Source organism: Octopus bimaculoides, chromosome 3 (genome assembly GCF_046866305.1).
Source record: "Octopus bimaculoides isolate indiv1 chromosome 3, ASM4686630v1, whole genome shotgun sequence".
NCBI classification, from domain to species: Eukaryota; Metazoa; Mollusca; class Cephalopoda; order Octopoda; family Octopodidae; genus Octopus; species Octopus bimaculoides.
Window position 1 is genome coordinate 86030093 of NC_142930.1, and position 12500 is coordinate 86042592.

The window sequence follows — 12500 nt, forward strand, 5'->3', positions numbered from 1 at the left end:
TTTACATTAATTTATCTTCCTTCATTTAATTCTAACGTAGCCCTTGCAATCCATATAATATTTATTTTTGTTTAAAGTTGTTGCTGCTGTTTTGGTTTGTTGGCAATGATAATGTTCTTGGAATGTTCTGGAATATTCTGTTGCCAATTTTTCAGGTTACTCTTCTGTTTATTTTTTTCTTTAATATTGGCAATAATTAGTTTTATGCTTGGATTTAATAACTTTGTATATACTGTATTTATTTAAGCAGTTCTTTACTTTCATTCTTATTCTCTCCCACTCTTCACTTCAATTCTTTCTCTCTCTCTCTCTTTCCCACTCTCTCTGTATTTTGCTTTCTCCCTGTCATTCTTTTATATGAAGCTATGATAAAAGTAAAGCAGTATACGATAAAATTAATAGTAATGAATCATTGTGCCTAATATGTGTAATATATCACCTTATGTAATTACCTGTTGTAAACAAAGTGTTCTGATAATACTGCTTATTGAAACATGTCAAATTTCGTTTTATTTATTCTCCTGTATTAAAGATATTACAATCTCATTTTCAAATGAAATTTTCCTAAGAAAACACTTTGACAAACACTTTCTTCTCCAGAACTATATGAAATGTCGAACCATTATGCCACTTCAGATTTCCCACCAATCATCGTCATGCGACAATTTAATCATTAACTCTGTTTATCTATTCCAAGCAAACTGGCTAAACTTCTGACTTTTATTATATTTTCATGGATCAACTCCTGGGATATTAGAAAATACAACTCCTAGTAAGAACAGAAAACATTTTTTATAACTACAATGCCCTATAATCCTCATCATAAATCTCAAATTACAATCTAAGGAAAGTTTGAGCTAGTGATCTGAGAATGAAAACATAGGTAATTTTATAAATGCTCTCTTATCTTAATGCAACAACAAGGAACCAAAGAAAAAGACAAATAATGAAGGAACATCGACATAATCTTTCGGTTAGTTAGAACTGACAGCCGAATTCCCTAAAATATCCCACCAAATCATCTTAAGAAAGGAAGAATACATTGGTTAATTTAGTCTCTTTTACTCTTTTACTTGTTTCAGTCATTTGACTGCGGCCATGCGGAAGCACCGCCTTTAGTCGAGCAAATCGACCTCAGGACTTATTCTTTGTAAGCCTAATACTTATTCTATCGGTCTCTTGGCCGAACCGCTAAGTTATGGGGACGTAAACACACCAACATCGGTTGTCAAGCGATGTTGGGGGGACAAACACAGACACACACACACATATATATATACATATACATATACTTATATACGATGGGCTTCTTTCAGTTTCCGTCTACCAAATCCACTCACAAGGCTTTGGTCGGCCCGAGGCTATAGTCGAAGACACTTGCCCAAGGTGTCACGCAGTGGGACTGAACCCTGAACCATATATATATATTATACTTGAAAGTAAGAAGACAATCTTTTATTCTTTTACTTGTTTCAGTTAACAGACTGCGACCACGCTGGCTCTCTACCTTGCATTGGAGAGTCGAGCAAACCGCCCACAGCACTTGTCTGGTGCTTATTCTACTAGCCATTTTTGCTGGACCGCTAGGTTAGGGGAACATTAAATCAAAACAGGCTTTCAAGCTAAAGGAGAACAAACGCAAATACAAATTAGGCATGGACACATATGCAAACATGCATATGCTCATGCACACATACTCACACATGCATGCACACACATGCACACACATATTACTGCTTGAACACAAGAGACCGGGAACTAAACGTTGACGATCACAATGACATCTGTAGCATCAATCATCAATCATCATCATCATCATCAACAACAACAACAACAACAACAACAACAACAACAACAACAACAACAACAACAACAACAACAACAACAACAACAACAACAACAACAACAACAAAAACAACAGCGGTAGATCGAGTAGTAAAGCTCAATGATAAACATTGTAATAAAATCAAGTTGATTAGGATTTAATATAATAAAAGAAAATTCTATTTGAATTACGATCTGATATATTTACAAATAGTACAGGAATGTACAAAAATTCCCACAAAATATTTTTTTAAATGTTTAAAAGTAAATCAACAGAAAGCTTATATTACAACTCATGAACACACTTCCATTGTATCCACAAACACTTTGTTTATTCTCAGCCTAATCCTTTCTTGTTTAGGCAGACACTTTAGACAGTTTGTAAACATCTACGTAAGAAATACAGCATCACACTCTCCTATTGTCTTGAAATGAAAAATTCAGAAGAGATATTTGCAATGACATAGACATATAATGTAAATATACAACAGATCAAAGAAACATTTCTCTAGTCAAACTAATGTGATGCTGGTTCATTGTTCGGTCCAATCAGAACGGTGACAGCTTAGCTCAGTTTGCAAACAAAAACTAAGGTGTTAGTACTGTGTGTTGAACATGTTAAACATTATGATCTCTATGCATCATAGTAAATTCATACACACACACATACACACGCATACACACGCATACACACACATGCACACACACAGATATATATATACATGTACATATGTATGTATGCAAAGAATGTAGATAGGTACATAGGTATGTATATATGTGTGTATATATATATATATTATATGTAGATATGTATGTATATACATATGTATTTATATATGCATTTATATACATATTCATATATATACAGATAGAGAGAGAGAGAAAGAGAGAGAGAGAGGAGAAAATTAGATTATGCATTTTTGTAAATCCCCACACACAGATGTACGTACATATATATATATGTATGCATACATACATACATATATACATATACACATATACATACATACACATACATACATATATGCATACATGCATACATATATATATATATATATATATATATATATATATGTATATATATATATATATATATATATATATATATATATATATATATACATATACATACATATACATACTCACACACACACTCATATAAACACATATAACTATGTATATAAACACACACACACGAATATATATAATTGACAATGTTTTGTATTGATGAAGATTAAATGAGGGAGAATGTCTGATATTCCATAACAGGTGAAACCACCGTCTAAAGGCTACCTTGTTGCCTGTTCATATTTACTCATAGCCAGTTCCAATTGAAAATTGTAACCAAAAAGCGTTCCATTCATGACTATCTCATTTTTTCACAGCGTGAGTTCAGGACAACATCCAATATGCTCTTGTTTTACTACTGTAACTAACCGTGGTTTTGAGGTGTTGTTGCAAGTGCTAGCCCGTCTTGAGAATACACAGTAGCCATTAAGATGGCTCACATAACCGTGTGTGCAGATTGATATATATGTATATATATATATATATATATATATCCAAGGTATTCTTAAGGAATCTAATCAATGATCCTTTGGGGTGAAATCTTATGCTATATTGGTAACGATTACAAAATTTACTGGAAAAATTATATATATATATATATATATATATATATATATATATATATATATATATATGTGTGTGTGTGTGTGTGTGTGTGTGTATCTGTGAGACCGTGGGCGTATGTGTACGTGTTTCCAGCTGTATCCAAATGTAAACATCATCCTAATCAATGAGCTGACGAGTGGGTCGTTTTGTTATATTCAATCGGCTTATAAAAAACTACAGCCGAATCTCCCTAAAATTAAAGCCTACTACAGGAAAAGAAGGACACACTGAGTTGAAAAGAAAGACACATTGAACTGAAAAGTAAGACACATTGAACTGAAAAGAAAGACACATTGAACTGAAAAGAAAGACACATTGAACTGAAAAGAAAGACACATTGAACTGAAAAGAAAGACACATTGAACTGAAAAGAAAGACACATTGAACTGAAAAGAAAGACACATTGAACTGAAAAGAAAGACACATTGAACTGAAAAGAAAGACACATTGAACTGAAAAGAAAGACACATTGAACTGAAAAGAAAGACACATTGAACTGAAAAGAAAGACACATTGAACTGAAAAGAAAGACACATTGAACTGAAAAGAAAGACACATTGAGCTATCAAACTTTGATACTTGCTTTAACTTAAGAGCGACGAGCTGACAGTGTCGTGATATATTCTTTGCAGTATATGTTCTGATTCTTTATGTTTTGAGGTCAAATCCCGCTGAGATTAACTTTATCTTTCATTCGTCGACGTTGGGTAGAATAAAATACTAGTCAAATATAGGCGTCAATGGTATCAACGGTCGCTTCCCCTTAAAACTCTTGACCTTTTGCCTAAATCACAAATCAATATGCCTGAAAATTACATTGTGTGATCGCACTTAGGTGAATTCGATTAGAAGTCTGCTCAATCTGTACTAATATGGAGTTAATAAAGAACATTGAGAACAACAATCACATTAACAACAGTTCTAACCAATAAGGTGTTATGTTGTCCAAGTGAAAGAAATAAAATAAGATAGTTTATTTCTTTATAAATTTTCTGCATTTTGTTTTTTCAGCTGATGATTGCATGTGAATGGTTGTTTTCAGTGTAATCTTTCTCTGGTATGTTATATCTGTGTGACTTAACATAACGCACTTCTTTTCTTTATTCACAGTCCTCTTCTTTTTTTTCTCTCAATCTTTTCTTTCTTTTCATGCTTTCTCATCTTACTTTTCCTGTCTTTGTAACTTTTGCTCTCTCCTTTTTCACACACATATGCGCACAAAAACATACACTGACATATATACACATGAACACACACATACATACACATACACACACACACACTCACTCACACACATACACACACACACGCTGGTTGTTACATCAATGACAATATTCAACCGTTACTTGTCATAGTTGTTTGGAAAACACCGATCGAGAGATCAAGTGATTTTCAAACATAGCACATAGGTCTCATAACAAATCTGAGTACAACAACACAAAAACAACAGCATAATTAATATATTTAGAATTGAAGAGATACATTTAACGATAATATACACTAGAAATTTTTGCATAGACTGACATCTTGTAAACAAATTACATACAGCGAAAGAATTGTACCAAGAACAGAAGAATCGAAAAGCGAGCACAAGAATACACAGAATATAGCAATTAGTTTTACACTGTAAGAAAGAAATAATGAGAATGGTGGACATTTCTTACAGTAGTCATTCGACAGCGAGAAAAGTGAAAAAGGAACTTGGGAGAAGAGAAACGTACGTTTTGATTAACGTGTCACATGTAAACAAGAACGAGCTTTGCTTTTCTTTGTTGTACATTCCTTACTTCCTGTTTTGGATATAGGCTGATTTTTGTAATTCTTTTAATTCCTGTTTTGATAATATACTGAAAATTACTATCAAGATTCACTGTCTGCCCTAATACTCTCTAGATTAGTCTCTTTACTATTGCCTTACCTGGTTGGGTACTTTGAAAATGGGAAATTAAACTGTAACATATGGGTTCAAAATTCATTGCGGGCATTTGATTATTTCTGTTGATTATCTGTCTCTTTTGGCAGGAAAATGTCTCAATTCATCCACGTTAAAAAGAGATACGTGGCTTCCGGAGAAATTTCTTGATAGTGGTACATCGCATCCAAGGTAAAATTTGATTCTTATTTATTTCTACAATAGCTGGAATTAAATAAAAAGCCAAAGAATCCGTGAAATTGTTTTCTTTTTTATTGACCCCACCCAACCTTCAAAATATGAATATTCTGGAAGGAGCGTTATGGAATATTTCATTTGAAAGAAATCTATAAGCAAATTTATATAAATTTATATAAATTTATATAAATAAACGAATGTATGTCGTTAAAGTTTATTATTGTGGATAACTAATATATACAAATTTGTGATGCCAAAATTCACAAGTTCAAGCATTTTACTTCTGGACAAAAGTGCAAAAGCAGAAATAGATCTGATAGAAAAGCGAATTAATGGCAATGCACACGTAATACACCCTATTTAGAACGACAGAAGGTCGTTGCACATTAATACTTCTGAGAAGGTCATTGCACATTAGTACTTCTCAGAAGGTCATTGCATATCAACACCTATCGATTCTTTACAGGTTCATTATTTTCAACTCAACGACGCCATTTAATGAGAAATTCTAGTTACTGGTTTAGTATATATGAAATGAAGTTCAACCCTGATTTCGAAGTCCTATCATCAAAGAGGTTCCATCTATGACTTTTCAGTCTTTTTTCTATCCACGATTAAATTATCCAATGTTTCCTTACCGTATTTAAAGTGATAAATGTGCTTTGATTGTAGATTGTATGCGTTATAGGTAACTAAATCACCATAAAGATTTTCAATCTCTAGCTCTCCAATCATTATCTTATTGGTTTATAAGTCTGAACTGAAATCATTAAAGCAATGGAAAATTATTATCAATCCACATTTAAATGAATCCCAATTCTAGTTAAACATAGTTTAAAGACATTTGCTTTATCACCATTGCTCTCTTTTCTACATATTAGATTATGAAAATATCTAAAATTTTTCAACAGAAAAAAACTAAGATTAAAAACAAATAACAACGAATGAAAATAACAAAACTGAATTAAAATTCCTAACTCTCAAACAAACGGAAAACAGTGGTTGTTTGATAAAATTGATTCAATTCGACCTGCATGTTCATCGGGTGAACTCCAGGTAAAAATGTCAATCCTCTGTTGCCAAATATGCCTCGAGCTTTATTCTATTAGCGAATATATTAACTCTGTCATTTTTGAGATTTGTAGCAAGACCAGCGCTCATTGCAATAATTTGGTGGATATGCATACATATATGTATTTATGTATGTATGTTTGTATGTATGTGAGGGATTGTATATATGCAAGTAGGCATGTATATGTGTGTGCGTATGTGATCCACTATACAGCAATACATCAGCAAAAATATCTTCGTGCGCACAAATCCAAACACTAACATACGCATACATGGAAATGTATATTTACAAAATTATATCCTTATAGACATAGATGTGTATACAAGTGTGTGTGTGTGTGTGTGTGTGTGTGTGTGTGTGTGTATGCGTGCGTGTATGAATATATGTATGCGTCTGTATAGGCTGTATATGTATACGTATATATGTATGTGTATGTGTCTGCCTGTCTATTATCTATCTATCTATCTATCTATCTATCTATCTATCTATCTACCTACCCATCTGTCTATCGATTTATTTTATCGGCCTCCGTTTACCGAATTGCTAATTCACGGAAGGTTGGTGAGAGACAAATATACACACAAAGATACACAAACACACACACACACACATGCATATACAATGTGATTCTTTCAGTTTCCGTCTCCAAAATCCACTCACGGACGGCCCGAGGCTATAGTAGACGACCCTTGTCGAAGGGAATCATGTTTTGGAATCAAACGTTTTACACATAACTACAGGTACGACTGCTTATATATATATATATATATATATATAATAATAATAATAATAATAATAATAATAATAATAGGGTTAAAAGCCAAAATAACAGGTAAAAACTCAATTAAAATCAATTTATTAAAAATTAAAATTAAATTAAGTTTCACAGTATAAAATATATATAAATATAGTATTAGGGTTTATGCGACAGTGGTATATGTGACAGTGACTTTTCATCGATATGTTCATAAACCTTGGTTCTTTTCCCTAATACTATATATTCATATATATATATATATATATATATATATATATATATACGTTTGAATGTGTTTAGGAATAGATATATGTATATGTGTACACATACGCTTACATGCATACACATGCACACAAACGAACACACACGCACATACACACACACACACACACATACATACATATATATATATATATATATATATATATATATATATATATATATATATATATATATATATATGTATGTGTTTGCGCGTTTATGTCAGTGTGATTTACGTATAGTGTGCATTCACATTCTTAAAACTTCCAGATTTCTTTAAAAACCAAACTTATAGAGTATTACATCTTCCAAAATGTTCTCTACAAAAGCTATTGTCGTCGAATATATAACTTACTATGGAAGTAGAAGAATTTATCCAACACCTTTATTCAGAATATATGGATATGTTTAGCCAGCTATTGATATAGGCAGTTTCCCAATGAATAACTGGTAATTTCAGAATTCCGTACATGTGAAGCATGTTTTTCAGTTTGTCAAAAGAAAAATGGGATATAGTAAATTTAATTGCTTTGACTTTAGACCAATGTTAAGAAAAGGAAAGAAAAATAAACATAAAAACAGTAAGCCATTTTATTTATGAACAGTGGGAATAATCAAATTATATTCAAATTATCCCGTAGTCAGAAAAAAAAAATAGAAGGTAAAGAGAGAGAAAATAAAATTGAAACAAAACAATCTTTCCTTAATTCAAGTCTTCTGTTCGGAAAATATGTTTCTTCTTAACGAAATGGAATACAGTTTAAATTACAATTCAATTAATTTTAAATGAAATTGGTGCAAACCAAGAAAACTTATATGTTTCTGTCTATCCAAGAAAAACTGAAATATGTAAGCGGGATTCTATAGAATTTATCAAGGTGTAGATTATTATTATTATTATTTTCTAAATTCTCTTTGCAAGTATGAAGGAAAGTCATTGCCTATGTCATTGGAGGAAAATAAGTACTTCAAGATGTTCATTAAGAATATAGAAACAAGAAAGTGGCTCTGTAGGTATGTTTAATCATTCCGAATCTTAAGTTACTAAGTTCGAGCCATTTAGTATTCTGTTTATTTAGAAATAGACGATCATCATCTTTAACGCGACATTTCATTCATGTTCTGATCTGTTTAGCCACTATGAACCAATTTCTACTACCAGGTGTATTATATACTTGTACCCATTATTTATTTATTTGAGAAAAGGTTATAGTGAAAGCAAAGGATAGCTATTTTAAATATATGTAAAATATTGGTTTCAAATTTTGGTACAAGGACGGCAACTTCAGGGAAGGGGGTAGGGGTAAGATGATTACATCGACCCTAGTTCTCAACTGGTACTTATTTTATCGACCCCGAAAGTATGAAAGGCAAAGTTGACCTCAGTAGAATTTGAACTCAGAATGTAAGGACGGACGAAATGCCGCTAAGCATCTTGCCTGGAATGCTAACCGTTTTGCTAGCTCGTCCCCTTAAATAGATGTAAAATATTGTCAATAAACATAATAATCAACCTGCAAACTTTCATTTTTCCAAACCAAAAAGTTTTTACTTTATTATAAAACGAATAATGGGTAGGTATAAATGCTGCATCCGGTATATTAAATATTAACTATACCACTGTTACGGCTCTTACAGTTATGAAAGGCTATAAAAGTGAGAAGAGTGCAAAAGTATATCATAGAGGAGCTCCACAATTTTCTGACATCTCACCATAATATTTGCATACATTGAAGACTAGAATCTACAAAAAGGAGCAGGAAGAAAATTTTGTAATTCCTAATAAAATTCCTCTTAGAATCTCTGAAGATGAACTCGGGAAAGACTTTTAATGTAGTTATCTGATTTACATACATTAAATAAATTTACTGTTCTGGACATAATGTTTATGTCGTTCATGTCCTAAACCTTTGGACACCTTGTCTTACCTGAAAGACAGTATAGACATTAATATTGGTATGCCTTGAATAGGATTATATTAAATTATTGGGTTAGAAGAAAGGATATATTAATAATTGTCAGGTTTTTTAGAGCTATATTCCTTTATAAAGTCAAAGTCTACAGATATTAAACATTCTCTCAAACAAATAAAGATGAACAAAATAATAAATTGACGCGTGAATAAAAATACATACTCACACAATTTATGTATATGTGTGTGTATATGTATATGTATATGTATATGTATATGTATATGTATATGTATATGTATATATATATATATATATATATATATATATATATATATATATATATATATATATATACATACATACATACATACATACATACATGCATACATACATACATATATATATATATATATATATATATATATATATATATATATATATATTTGTGTGTGTGTGTGTGTGTGTGTGTGCATGTTCAATAAAATGAGATAACAAAACCAAGAGTGTGTGGAATTTAAAGGACATTAATAAAGAGAAAGGTAGTCTTACAGCTGTTTCTGGGATATTAGGGATATCCCTTGACCAGAGATGATATGAGAGAGTTAACTAGAGGGATACCAATATCTCTGATATATATATATATATATATATATATATATATATATATATATATATATATATATATATATATATATATATATATGTATGTATGTATGTATCTCTCTCTCTATATACACACACACACAAAAATATACCCTATTTAGCACTGAAGATATTCTCACCATATTTTCTCGATTGGTCTTAGATGCCCAACTAGTTGTGAGAAGACAAACAACCTCTCGAATATCTAACAAATATCCCTATTAATTTATGATTTTTTTAATACATTTTATGCTGGTGAAAGTAATTATCAGATGGCTAAGCAGTGAAGAATCTTATTCAAATATAGTTTATTAAATAGCGTACAGTATCAATTACGATGCCTGCGCATCATTTATGAAATATTATCTTGTACAAGAATGTACATACATATGACTACATTCTCTCCTTATATTTCTCTCTCTCTCTCTTTATATATATGCGTACATACATGCCTGCATACATATATGTACACAGATACAATCCATAAATAAAGAAACCCTATTAATTCCCTTCTTATAGGTCTTCCTTAATAGAAGTTGAAGCTCGTAAGGGTTAGAAAAAGAATTTTATGCGAGATTAGGAAGAAGACATTCAGCATGACAAATGTAAACTGTCTCAACGAAACGTATACATATAATTGCTTATACATATACAAGTTATTTTGCATATAAACATAATTATTGCTCTTATAATTTATTTCTTCGATTTCTTTCAGAAAAAAATCTTTTTTAACCCTTCAATTAGGGAAGACATAACATAGTATCTTTATTAATGTGGTGCCTGCGATTCAAATTAGTTCGTCTTCAATGACATAATGCTAATAACACAACTTAATACTGCTATTACGCAACTAAATACTGCAAGGCAGCCTGATTTACACTCTAGCGTAACTCACGTTCTACCTTGCTTTCTCCTTTGAATTCTGCCCTGATAAACTGTCAAATTGTTCCATCTTCCTTTGTCTCCCTGCTGTCAAAATTTACACCATTTGAGTATAAACGTCACCTGAAATTTAGTAACATTTAGTAACATTTAGTAACACAATTTAGTAACATTTAGTAACACAATTTAGTAACATTTACCATGCATTTAATTGTTTAAGATAGCTATGTAATTATGAGTAGATACAAACTCTCGTTTCCTCCACCGTTGACCCAGTGGAATAACCCATGTGTGGCATCAGGAAGGAAAGGGGACTTCATCAGTTTTGGGCTGGTTTTTATTTTCAGCTCAGTTGACTCGAACAACATGTGCCTTGCTCAATCCTCCAATTAATCTAAAAAGTTAAAAATACTTGACATTATGTTCAGTCATGAACCTAACACCTTCACGATTAATCCATGAAATTTTACATCTACGTTTGATGCTTAAAAAAGAATCGAAGCTTGAAAGTGCATGCAACATAAACAGTATTTGAATGGCGAAATTGAACACAAAATATTTATTTCTCGTTCAAGTAATTCTTTCTGCACATCTCTCGTCCGAAACACTTGATACTGCAGTACATATTCTTGTTGCTGTAATGGTTGCTAGTGCTAATGCTGAGAGTGTTGTTCGGATTGATAATGTTTGAAGGAAAAGAGAAAAAATGTTGATGATAAAGAGGAAGAAGACAAAGATGGTGACGACGACGACGACGATGACGCGATGACGATGATAATGACGATATTGAAGATGATGGTCTTCAGGAGGATGGCACTGATTGATTATTATTAAAACCAACAATAACACTGTAGCAGATATTCGTTTGAAAATTATATATCCATTTACCCATTCGTTGTTGTTTATTTCTAGTTCATTATTGACTGGGCAGAACTTTCATGAAAGGCATTCATTCTTTGATATTTCCGTCTAGGGCATTGAATTGTTCTTTCCTGTTCAAGACGGCATAATTATATGGATATAATTTGCGGAGACATAGTAGTATCGGGTCAATTGACCTGATACAGGCTCTATCGTTGGATCTCATTCATTGAATAAATATCCATGGTTAAAGCGATCATGCTTCCTTAGTAATGCAATCTTATTTACTTTACTATATAAAACAGTATGCTGGTAGAACCGTTAGAGTTTCGGAAAAATTGCTAAACAGTAATTGTTCCAGCTCTTTATGTTTTGAGCTCAGATCACGTCAATCAACTTTGTCATTCTTTTGGGATTGAAAAACGCACAGAGGTGCTGATCTTGTTGCTAAATCAGAAATGAAGAGCTACGAGGAGATGATAGAACAGTTAGAGTGTCGGAAAA

The 12500-nt window shown here is 31.9% G+C and overlaps 1 long non-coding RNA gene across 6 annotated transcripts in view; it reads right to left on the reverse strand.

The window, feature by feature from the left end:
• Positions 1–12500, reverse strand: part of LOC106882789 (uncharacterized) — a 37687-nt gene that overhangs the window by 9899 nt on the left and 15288 nt on the right. Inside the window, exons 4-8 of one of the 6 annotated variants that reach the window (XR_016241131.1) lie at positions 11386–11529; positions 11149–11258; positions 8054–9626; positions 5417–5635; positions 4049–4282 (exon numbers count right to left, since the gene is read on the reverse strand). This is a non-coding gene — a long non-coding RNA (uncharacterized LOC106882789). Of the gene's footprint in view, positions 1–4048; positions 4283–5416; positions 5636–8053; positions 9627–11148; positions 11259–11385; positions 11530–12500 lie in introns of those variants that run through there. The other 5 variants (XR_016241134.1, XR_016241132.1, XR_016241130.1 and 2 more) reach the window with 5 other exon arrangements.